Source organism: Salmo salar, chromosome 15 (genome assembly GCF_965601325.2).
Source record: "Salmo salar chromosome 15, fSalSal1, whole genome shotgun sequence".
In the NCBI taxonomy this organism is placed as follows: domain Eukaryota; kingdom Metazoa; phylum Chordata; class Actinopteri; order Salmoniformes; family Salmonidae; genus Salmo; species Salmo salar.
In genome coordinates, this window is record NC_138305.1 from 31,268,937 (window position 1) to 31,282,824 (window position 13,888).

The following is a 13,888-nucleotide window of genomic DNA, read 5'->3' on the forward strand; positions in this document are numbered from 1 at the left end:
TAACCATTACATTAACCCTTAACTTAACCATAACATTAACCCTTAACTTAACCATTACATTAACCCTATCATTAACCCTTAACTTAACCATTACATTAACCCTATCATTAACCCTTAACTTAACCATTACATTAACCCTTAACTTAACCATTACATTAACCCTTAACTTAACCCTATCAGTAACTCTTAACTTAACCCTATCATTAACCCTTAACTTAACCATTACATTAACCCCTTAACCATTACATTAACCCTTAACTTAACCATTACATTAACCCTTAACTTAACCATTACATTAACCCTTAACTTAACCATTACATTAATCCTTAACTTAAATATTACATTAACCCTTAACTTAACCCTATCATTAACCCTTAACTTAACCATTACATTAACCCTTAACTTAACCATTACATTAACCCTTAACTTAACCATAACATTAACCCTTAACTTAACCATTACATTAACCCTATCATTAACCCTTAACTTAACCCTATCATTAACCCTTAACTTAACCCTATCATTAACCCTTAACTTAACCATTACATTAACCCTTAACTTAACCATTACATTAACCCTTAACTTAACCATTACATTAACCCTTAACTTCGCCATTACATTAACCCTTATCTTAACCATTACATTAACCCTTAACTTAACCCTATCATTAACCCTTAACTTAACCAGTACATTAACCCTTAACTTAGCCATTACATTAACCCTTAACTTAACCCTATCATTAACCCTTAACTTAACCATTACATTAACCCTTAACTTAACCCTATCAGTAACTCTTAACTTAACCCTATCATTAACCCTTAACTTAACCATTACATTAACCCTTAACTTAACCATTACATTAACCCTTAACTTAACCATTACATTAACCCTTAACTTAACCATTACATTAACCCTTAACTTAACCATTACATTAACCCTTAACTTAACCATAACATTAACCCTTAACTTAACCAGTACATTAACCCTTAACTTAACCATTACATTAACCCTTAACTTAGCCATTACATTAACCCTTAACTTAACCATTACATTAACCCTATCATTAACCCTTAACTTAACCCTATCATTAACCCTTAACTTAACCCTATCATTAACCCTTAACTTAACCATTACATTAACCCTTAACTTAACCATTACATTAACCATTAACTTAACCATTACATTAACCCTTAACTTAGCCATTACATTAACCCTTAACTTAACCATTACATTAACCCTTAACTTAACCATAAGATTAACCCTTAACTTAACCATTACATTAACCCTTAACTTAACCATTACATTAACCCTTAACTTAACCATTACATTAACCCTTAACTTAACCATTACATTAACCCTTAACTTAACCATTACATTAACCCTTAACTTAATATCATTAACCCTTAACTTAACCATTACATTAACCCTTAATTTAACCATTACATTAATCCTTAACTTAACCATTACATTAACCCTTAACTTAACCATTACATTTACCCTATCATTAACCCTTAACTTAACCATTACATTAACCCTTAACTTAACCATTACATTAATCCTTAACTTAACCATTACATTAACCCTTAACTTAACCATTACATTAATCCTTAACTTAACCATTACATTAATCCTTAACTTAACCATTACATTAACCCTATCATTAACCCTTAACTTAACCATTACATTAACCCTTAACTTAACCATTACATTAACCCTTAACTTAACCCTATCAGTAACTATTAACTTAACCCTATCATTAACCCTTAACTTAACCATTACATTAACCCCTTAACCATTACATTAACCTTTAACTTAACCATTACATTAACCCTTAACTTAACCATTACATTAACCCTTAACTTAACCATTACATTAATCCTTAACTTAAATATTACATTAACCCTTAACTTAACCCTATCATTAACCCTTAACTTAACCATTACATTAACCCTTAACTTAACCATTACATTAACCCTTAACTTAACCATAACATTAACCCTTAACTTAACCATTACATTAACCCTATCATTAACCCTTAACTTAACCCTATCATTAACCCTTAACTTAACCCTATCATTAACCCTTAACTTAACCATTACATTAACCCTTAACTTAACCATTACATTAACCCTTAACTTAACCATTACATTAACCCTTAACTTAACCAGTACATTAACCCTTAACTTAGCCATTACATTAACCCTTAACTTAACCCTATCATTAACCCTTAACTTAACCATTACATTAACCCTTAACTTAACCATTACATTAACCCTTAACTTAACCATTACATTAACCCTTAACTTAACCATTACATTAACCCTTAACTTAACCATTACATTAACCCTTAACTTAACCATAACATTAACCCTTAACTTAACCAGTACATTAACCCTTAACTTAACCATTACATTAACCCTTAACTTAGCCATTACATTAACCCTTAACTTAACCATTACATTAACCCTTAACTTAACCATTACATTAACCCTTAACTTAAACATAACATTAACCCTTAACTTAACCATTACATTAACCCTTAACTTAACCATTACATTAACCCTTAACTTAACACATTAACCCTTAACTTAACCATTACATTAACCCTTAACTTAACCATTACATTAACCCTTAACTTAACCATTACATTAACCCTTAACTTAACCATTACATTAACCCTTAACTTAACCATTACATTAACCCTTAACTTAATATCATTAACCCTTAACTTAACCATTACATTAACCCTTAATTTAACCATTACATTAATCCTTAACTTAACCATTACATTAACCCTTAACTTAACCATTACATTAACCCTATCATTAACCCTTAACTTAACCATTACATTAACCCTTAACTTAACCATCACATTAACCCTTAACTTAACCATTACATTAACCCTTAACTTAACCATTACATTAACCCTTAACTTAACCCTATCATTAACCCTTAACTTAACCATTACATTAACCCTTAACTTAACCATTACATTAACCCTTAACTTAACCATTACATTAACCCTTAACTTAACCATTACATTAACCCTTAACTTAACCATTACATTAACCTTTAACTTAACCATTACATTAACCCTTAACTTAGCCATTACATTAACCCTTAACTTAACCATAACATTAACCCTTAACTTAACCATTACATTAACCCTATCATTAACCCTTAACTTAACCCTATCATTAACCCTTAACTTAACCCTATCATTAACCCTTAACTTAACCATTACATTAACCCTTAACTTAACCATTACATTAACCATTAACTTAACCATTACATTAACCCTTAACTTAGCCATTACATTAACCCTTAACTTAACCATTACATTAACCCTTAACTTAACCCTATCATTAACCCTTAACTTAACCAGTACATTAACCCTTAACTTAACCATTACATTAACCCTTAACTTAACCATTACATTAACCCTTAACTTAACCATTACATTTACCCTTAACTTAACCATTACATTAATCCTTACCTTAACCATTACATTAACCCTTAACTTAACCCTATCATTAACCCTTAACTTAACCATTACATTAACCCTTAACTCAACCATTACATTTACCCTTAACTTAACCATTACATTAATCCTTACCTTAACCATTACATTAACCCTTAACTTAACCCTATCATTAACCCTTAACTTAACCATTACATTAACCCTTAACTTAACCCTATCATTAACCCTTAACTTAACCATTACATTAACCCTTAACTTAACCATTACATTAACCCTTAACTTAACCATTACATTAACCCTTAACTTAACCATTACATTAACCCTTAACTTAACCATTACATTAACCCTTAACTTAACCATTACATTTACCCTTAACTTAACCATTACATTAATCCTTACCTTAACCATTACATTAACCCTTAACTTAACCCTATCATTAACCCTTAACTTAACCATTACATTAACCCTTAACTTAACCCTATCATTAACCCTTAACTTAACCATTACATTAACCCTTAACTTAACCATTACATTAACCCTTAACTTAACCATTACATTAACCCTTAACTTAACCATTACATTAACCCTTAACTTAACCATTACATTAACCCTTAACTTAGCCATTACATTAACCCTTAACTTAACCATAACATTAACCCTTAACTTAACCATTACATTAACCCTATCATTAACCCTTAACTTAACCCTATCATTAACCCTTAACTTAACCCTATCATTAACCCTTAACTTAACCATTACATTAACCCTTAACTTAACCATTACATTAACCCTTAACTTAACCATTACATTAACCCTTAACTTAGCCATTACATTAAACCTTAACTTAACCATTACATTAACCCTTAACTTAACCCTATCATTAACCCTTAACTTAACCAGTACATTAACCCTTAACTTAGCCATTACATTAACCCTTAACTTAACCCTATCATTAACCCTTTACATTAACCCTTAACTTAACCATTACATTAACCCTTAACTTAACCATTACATTAACCCTTAACTTTACCATTACATTAACCCTTAACTTAACCATAACATTAACCCTTAACTTAACCAGTACATTAACCCTTAACTTAACCATTACATTAACCCTTAACTTAGCCATTACATTAACCCTTAACTTAACCATTACATTAACCCTTAACTTAACCATTACATTAACCCTTAACTTAACCATAACATTAACCCTTAACTTAACCATTACATTAACCCTTAACTTAACCATAACATTAACCCTTAACTTAACCATTACATTAACCCTTAACTTAACCATTACATTAACCCTTAACTTAACCATTACATTAACCCTTAACTTAACCATTACATTAACCCTTAACTTAACCCTATCATTAACCCTTAACATAACCATTACATTAACCCTTAACTTAACCATTACATTAACCCTTAACTTAACCATTACATTAATCCTTAACTTAGCCATTACATTAACCCTTAACTTAACCATTACATTAACCCTTAACTTAACCCTATCATTAACCCTTAACTTAACCAGTACATTAACCCTTAACTTAGCCATTACATTAACCCTTAACTTAACCCTATCATTAACCCTTTACATTAACCCTTAACTTAACCATTACATGAACCCTTAACTTAACCATTACATTAACCCTTAACTTAACCATTACATTAACCCTTAACTTAACCATTACATTAACCCTTAACTTAACCATTACATTAACCCTTAACTTAACCATAACATTAACCCTTAACTTAACCAGTACATTAACCCTTAACTTAACCATTACATTAACCCTTAACTTAGCCATTACATTAACCCTTAACTTAACCATTACATTAACCCTTAACTTAACCATTACATTAACCCTTAACTTAACCATAACATTAACCCTTAACTTAACCATTACATTAACCCTTAACTTAACCATAACATTAACCCTTAACTTAACCATTACATTAACCCTTAACTTAACCATTACATTAACCCTTAACTTAACCATTACATTAACCCTTAACTTAACCATTACATTAACCCTTAACTTAACCATTACATTAACCCTTAACTTAACCATTACATTAACCCTTAACTTAGCCATTACATTAACCCTTAACTTAACCATTACATTAACCCTTAACTTAACCATTACATTAACCCTTAACTTAACCATTACATTAACCCTTAACTTAACCATAACATTAACCCTTAACTTAACCAGTACATTAACCCTTAACTTAACCATTACATTAACCCTTAACTTAGCCATTACATTAACCCTTAACTTAACCATTACATTAACCCTTAACTTAACCATTACATTAACCCTTAACTTAAACATAACATTAACCCTTAACTTAACCATTACATTAACCCTTAACTTAACCATTACATTAACCCTTAACTTAACACATTAACCCTTAACTTAACCATTACATTAACCCTTAACTTAACCATTACATTAACCCTTAACTTAACCATTACATTAACCCTTAACTTAACCATTACATTAACCCTTAACTTAACCATTACATTAACCCTTAACTTAATATCATTAACCCTTAACTTAACCATTACATTAACCCTTAATTTAACCATTACATTAATCCTTAACTTAACCATTACATTAACCCTTAACTTAACCATTACATTAACCCTATCATTAACCCTTAACTTAACCATTACATTAACCCTTAACTTAACCATCACATTAACCCTTAACTTAACCATTACATTAAGCCTTAACTTAACCATTACATTAACCCTTAACTTAACCCTATCATTAACCCTTAACTTAACCATTACATTAACCCTTAACTTAACCATTACATTAACCCTTAACTTAACCATTACATTAACCCTTAACTTAACCATTACATTAACCCTTAACTTAACCATTACATTAACCTTTAACTTAACCATTACATTAACCCTTAACTTAGCCATTACATTAACCCTTAACTTAACCATAACATTAACCCTTAACTTAACCATTACATTAACCCTATCATTAACCCTTAACTTAACCCTATCATTAACCCTTAACTTAACCCTATCATTAACCCTTAACTTAACCATTACATTAACCCTTAACTTAACCATTACATTAACCATTAACTTAACCATTACATTAACCCTTAACTTAGCCATTACATTAACCCTTAACTTAACCATTACATTAACCCTTAACTTAACCCTATCATTAACCCTTAACTTAACCAGTACATTAACCCTTAACTTAACCATTACATTAACCCTTAACTTAACCATTACATTAACCCTTAACTTAACCATTACATTTACCCTTAACTTAACCATTACATTAATCCTTACCTTAACCATTACATTAACCCTTAACTTAACCCTATCATTAACCCTTAACTTAACCATTACATTAACCCTTAACTTAACCATTACATTTACCCTTAACTTAACCATTACATTAATCCTTACCTTAACCATTACATTAACCCTTAACTTAACCCTATCATTAACCCTTAACTTAACTTAACCATTACATTAACCCTTAACTTAACCCTATCATTAACCCTTAACTTAACCATTACATTAACCCTTAACTTAACCATTACATTAACCCTTAACTTAACCATTACATTAACCCTTAACTTAACCATTACATTAACCCTTAACTTAACCATTACATTAACCCTTAACTTAGCCATTACATTAACCCTTAACTTAACCATAACATTAACCCTTAACTTAACCATTACATTAACCCTTAACTTAACCCTATCATTAACCCTTAACTTAACCATTACATTAACCCTTAACTTAACCATTACATTTACCCTTAACTTAACCATTACATTAATCCTTACCTTAACCATTACATTAACCCTTAACTTAACCCTATCATTAACCCTTAACTTAACTTAACCATTACATTAACCCTTAACTTAACCCTATCATTAACCCTTAACTTAACCATTACATTAACCCTTAACTTAACCATTACATTAACCCTTAACTTAACCATTACATTAACCCTTAACTTAGCCATTACATTAACCCTTAACTTAACCATTACATTAACCCTTAACTTAACCCTATCATTAACCCTTAACTTAACCAGTACATTAACCCTTAACTTAGCCATTACATTAACCCTTAACTTAACCCTATCATTAACACTTTACATTAACCCTTAACTTAACCATTACATTAACCCTTAACTTAACCATTACATTAACCCTTAACTTAACCATTACATTAACCCTTAACTTAACCATTACATTAACCCTTAACTTAGCCATTACATTAACCCTTAACTTAACCATAACATTAACCCTTAACTTAACCATTACATTAACCCTATCATTAACCCTTAACTTAACCCTATCATTAACCCTTAACTTAACCCTATCATTAACCCTTAACTTAACCATTACATTAACCCTTAACTTAACCATTACATTAACCCTTAACTTAACCATTACATTAACCCTTAACTTAGCCATTACATTAAACCTTAACTTAACCATTACATTAACCCTTAACTTAACCCTATCATTAACCCTTAACTTAACCAGTACATTAACCCTTAACTTAGCCATTACATTAACCCTTAACTTAACCCTATCATTAACCCTTTACATTAACCCTTAACTTAACCATTACATTAACCCTTAACTTAACCATTACATTAACCCTTAACTTTACCATTACATTAACCCTTAACTTAACCATAACATTAACCCTTAACTTAACCAGTACATTAACCCTTAACTTAACCATTACATTAACCCTTAACTTAGCCATTACATTAACCCTTAACTTAACCATTACATTAACCCTTAACTTAACCATTACATTAACCCTTAACTTAACCATAACATTAACCCTTAACTTAACCATTACATTAACCCTTAACTTAACCATAACATTAACCCTTAACTTAACCATTACATTAACCCTTAACTTAACCATTACATTAACCCTTAACTTAACCATTACATTAACCCTTAACTTAACCATTACATTAACCCTTAACTTAACCCTATCATTAACCCTTAACATAACCATTACATTAACCCTTAACTTAACCATTACATTAACCCTTAACTTAACCATTACATTAATCCTTAACTTAGCCATTACATTAACCCTTAACTTAACCATTACATTAACCCTTAACTTAACCCTATCATTAACCCTTAACTTAACCAGTACATTAACCCTTAACTTAGCCATTACATTAACCCTTAACTTAACCCTATCATTAACCCTTTACATTAACCCTTAACTTAACCATTACATGAACCCTTAACTTAACCATTACATTAACCCTTAACTTAACCATTACATTAACCCTTAACTTAACCATTACATTAACCCTTAACTTAACCATTACATTAACCCTTAACTTAACCATAACATTAACCCTTAACTTAACCAGTACATTAACCCTTAACTTAACCATTACATTAACCCTTAACTTAGCCATTACATTAACCCTTAACTTAACCATTACATTAACCCTTAACTTAACCATTACATTAACCCTTAACTTAACCATAACATTAACCCTTAACTTAACCATTACATTAACCCTTAACTTAACCATAACATTAACCCTTAACTTAACCATTACATTAACCCTTAACTTAACCATTACATTAACCCTTAACTTAACCATTACATTAACCCTTAACTTAACCATTACATTAACCCTTAACTTAACCATTACATTAACCCTTAACTTAACCATTACATTAACCCTTAACTTAGCCATTACATTAACCCTTAACTTAACCATTACATTAACCCTTAACTTAACCATTACATTAACCCTTAACTTAACCATTACATTAACCCTTAACTTAACCATAACATTAACCCTTAACTTAACCAGTACATTAACCCTTAACTTAACCATTACATTAACCCTTAACTTAGCCATTACATTAACCCTTAACTTAACCATTACATTAACCCTTAACTTAACCATTACATTAACCCTTAACTTAAACATAACATTAACCCTTAACTTAACCATTACATTAACCCTTAACTTAACCATTACATTAACCCTTAACTTAACACATTAACCCTTAACTTAACCATTACATTAACCCTTAACTTAACCATTACATTAACCCTTAACTTAACCATTACATTAACCCTTAACTTAACCATTACATTAACCCTTAACTTAACCATTACATTAACCCTTAACTTAATATCATTAACCCTTAACTTAACCATTACATTAACCCTTAATTTAACCATTACATTAATCCTTAACTTAACCATTACATTAACCCTTAACTTAACCATTACATTAACCCTATCATTAACCCTTAACTTAACCATTACATTAACCCTTAACTTAACCATCACATTAACCCTTAACTTAACCATTACATTAAGCCTTAACTTAACCATTACATTAACCCTTAACTTAACCCTATCATTAACCCTTAACTTAACCATTACATTAACCCTTAACTTAACCATTACATTAACCCTTAACTTAACCATTACATTAACCCTTAACTTAACCATTACATTAACCCTTAACTTAACCATTACATTAACCTTTAACTTAACCATTACATTAACCCTTAACTTAGCCATTACATTAACCCTTAACTTAACCATAACATTAACCCTTAACTTAACCATTACATTAACCCTATCATTAACCCTTAACTTAACCCTATCATTAACCCTTAACTTAACCCTATCATTAACCCTTAACTTAACCATTACATTAACCCTTAACTTAACCATTACATTAACCATTAACTTAACCATTACATTAACCCTTAACTTAGCCATTACATTAACCCTTAACTTAACCATTACATTAACCCTTAACTTAACCCTATCATTAACCCTTAACTTAACCAGTACATTAACCCTTAACTTAACCATTACATTAACCCTTAACTTAACCATTACATTAACCCTTAACTTAACCATTACATTTACCCTTAACTTAACCATTACATTAATCCTTACCTTAACCATTACATTAACCCTTAACTTAACCCTATCATTAACCCTTAACTTAACCATTACATTAACCCTTAACTTAACCATTACATTTACCCTTAACTTAACCATTACATTAATCCTTACCTTAACCATTACATTAACCCTTAACTTAACCCTATCATTAACCCTTAACTTAACTTAACCATTACATTAACCCTTAACTTAACCCTATCATTAACCCTTAACTTAACCATTACATTAACCCTTAACTTAACCATTACATTAACCCTTAACTTAACCATTACATTAACCCTTAACTTAACCATTACATTAACCCTTAACTTAACCATTACATTAACCCTTAACTTAGCCATTACATTAACCCTTAACTTAACCATAACATTAACCCTTAACTTAACCATTACATTAACCCTTAACTTAACCCTATCATTAACCCTTAACTTAACCATTACATTAACCCTTAACTTAACCATTACATTTACCCTTAACTTAACCATTACATTAATCCTTACCTTAACCATTACATTAACCCTTAACTTAACCCTATCATTAACCCTTAACTTAACTTAACCATTACATTAACCCTTAACTTAACCCTATCATTAACCCTTAACTTAACCATTACATTAACCCTTAACTTAACCATTACATTAACCCTTAACTTAACCATTACATTAACCCTTAACTTAGCCATTACATTAACCCTTAACTTAACCATTACATTAACCCTTAACTTAACCCTATCATTAACCCTTAACTTAACCAGTACATTAACCCTTAACTTAGCCATTACATTAACCCTTAACTTAACCCTATCATTAACACTTTACATTAACCCTTAACTTAACCATTACATTAACCCTTAACTTAACCATTACATTAACCCTTAACTTAACCATAACATTAACCCTTAACTTAACCATTACATTAACCCTTAACTTAACCATTACATTAACCCTTAACTTAACCATTACATTAACCCTTAACTTAACCATTACATTAACCCTTAACTTAACCCTATCATTAACCCTTAACTTAACCATTACATTAACCCTTAACTTAACCATTACATTAACCCTTAACTTAACCATTACATTAATCCTTAACTTAGCCATTACATTAACCCTTAACTTAACCATTACATTAACCCTTAACTTAACCCTATCATTAACCCTTAACTTAACCAGTACATTAACCCTTAACTTAGCCATTACATTAACCCTTAACTTAACCCTATCATTAACCCTTTACATTAACCCTTAACTTAACCATTACATTAACCCTTAACTTAACCATTACATTAACCCTTAACTTAACCATTACATTAACCCTTAACTTAACCATTACATTAACCCTTAACTTAACCATTACATTAACCCTTAACTTAACCATAACATTAACCCTTAACTTAACCAGTACATTAACCCTTAACTTAACCATTACATTAACCCTTAACTTAGCCATTACATTAACCCTTAACTTAACCATTACATTAACCCTTAACTTAACCATTACATTAACCCTTAACTTAACCATAACATTAACCCTTAACTTAACCATTACATTAACCCTTAACTTAACCATAACATTAACCCTTAACTTAACCATTACATTAACCCTTAACTTAACCATTACATTAACCCTTAACTTAACCATTACATTAACCCTTAACTTAACCATTACATTAACCCTTAACTTAACCATTACATTAACCCTTAACTTAACCATTACATTAACCCTTAACTTAGCCATTACATTAACCCTTAACTTAACCATTACATTAAACCTTAACTTAACCATTACATTAACCCTTAACTTAACCATTACATTAACCCTTAACTTAACCATTACATTAACCCTTAACTTAATATCATTAACCCTTAACTTAACCATTTGGAATTAGTGCCTAAACGTAACCTTTTGACGTTTAAGTCGGAGTCTGATGTGAGACTGTGAGAGCTTGTTGCACACACACACACACATAAAAAAACACACACACACACACACACACACACACACACACACACACACACACACACACATGGGTCATTCTTGAATTACGGTGACATTTGGGCATGTCATTTTTTTTTAAACATTGACTTCATTTTTCTAGATTTGTATTTGGGTACATCTTCCCATTCTAAATAAACAAATATGGTAGCTTGATTCTTTTAAATATGTCTTACCATTTAAGATAACATTTTGCCACCAGTAGGAGTAGTTACACCAGTGACGGAAACACCAGTGACGGCAACACCAGTGACGGCAACACCAGTGACGGCAACACCAGTGACGGCTACACCAATGACGGTTACACCAATGACGGCTACACCAATGCAACATTTTTGGTAAATTAGGATTTTCTGAAATAAAGGCCACAAATGCTCAAATCTAAAATCATCCATCATTTAAACATAATTAACTAAAGTGATATGATCAGTCATTTTGCTCACAATGTTATTTCCCTTCATTTAAAATTGATTAACACCAAGTGTGCACTTTGGATTTAGACACACCAAATTATCAATAGAATTCTCAAATGTATGACGAACTAAAAGGGTGTGATTAGCTAATAAGTTTCTTTAATATTGACCTCTCCACCGATAGCAGTTTGACACTGGAAAGAATGCACAAGATCCTTGTATATCTTTGTAATCAATATATTAAATACTTTTGTTCACGGTCTAGCATTCAAAATAACAGACAGATATCTCTAAATCCCCAGAAACATTGTCATTACACCTCTACATATAACCAGTGGGACAAGCCAACCTGCTAGCCCACAGTGGTTTCCACAATGCATACAAACAGATGTTTTGCAGTATAAAGGACTTACATGTCTTAACTTTTTGTCATTTTAAATTGTTTGTACATGGTGCCAAAGTCAAGACACAGCATTTACTGCCTCTATTCAAGAATGCCCCCCCCCCCCACCACACACACACACACACGCACACACACACACACACGCACACGCACACGCACACGCACACGCACACGCACACACACACACACACACACACACACACACACACACACACACACACACACACTTAAGAGTCTCTCCACATTCCAACTGGTAAACTGCCACCTAGTGAGAGAGAAAATCCTCTTACAGAAGTCCTAATTGATGACAAACACAACCCATACACTAGCAGATTCTGTAGAGTCAACATCATAACAACTAAGTACACACACATATATATATATACACACACACACACACACACACACAGAGAGTGAGAGACAGACACACATGTTTATGTTGTTAGGTGTCGAAGGGATGGAGGGACAATCATAACAGACAGAGAGCAAAAGAACAACAAAAAGACAACCGAAGAACCCTTTTGGAACCCTTTTTTTCTCAGAGTGCACTGAGCCAATTCTCAGGAAGCAACGCATGTGTGTGTGAACAGGTAAAA